The sequence below is a fragment of the Capsicum annuum genome, chromosome 8 (genome assembly GCF_002878395.1).
Source record: "Capsicum annuum cultivar UCD-10X-F1 chromosome 8, UCD10Xv1.1, whole genome shotgun sequence".
In the NCBI taxonomy this organism is placed as follows: Eukaryota; Viridiplantae; Streptophyta; class Magnoliopsida; order Solanales; family Solanaceae; genus Capsicum; species Capsicum annuum.
The window spans coordinates 48,371,003-48,371,507 of record NC_061118.1 but is presented as its reverse complement, the minus strand read 5'-3'; positions in this window follow the sequence as shown (position 1 = coordinate 48,371,507).

Below are 505 nucleotides of genomic sequence, written 5' to 3'. Positions count from 1 at the left end.
TGAAAAAGCGAAAGCGCAGAAACCATACGCAAGCGACATTAAAGATCTATGAGGATCAAAACCAAAGTCCATAGCACCGGATGAAGAACAACTTATCTATATTGAGTAGATCTTTATAGGTTGAGTCTGTCAAAGTAATAACCCCACCTCTCCTTAGGATTTGTTGGCATCAAAACTTAAATTATTGATTTATTTATTGAGAATTTGTACCCATAACAATTTTTTTATATTTTATTTATTTGTTGATTTATTTCATGTAATATTTGAAGGCTCCAATTTATTTTATTTTATTCTTAGATTTGAAATTATTAATTAAAATGGAATACTAAATTCAAATATTACAACAGATAAGGTATTTGTAACAGACGGCTATCTGTTGGAAAATATCAAACAGATTTAGACAAATGTTGCAATATGTAGGTAATCTGTTAGAAATTATTAAACAGGTCTTTCCACTATTGCAATAGATAGACTTACATAGAAACATCGACATAATGCAACAGAT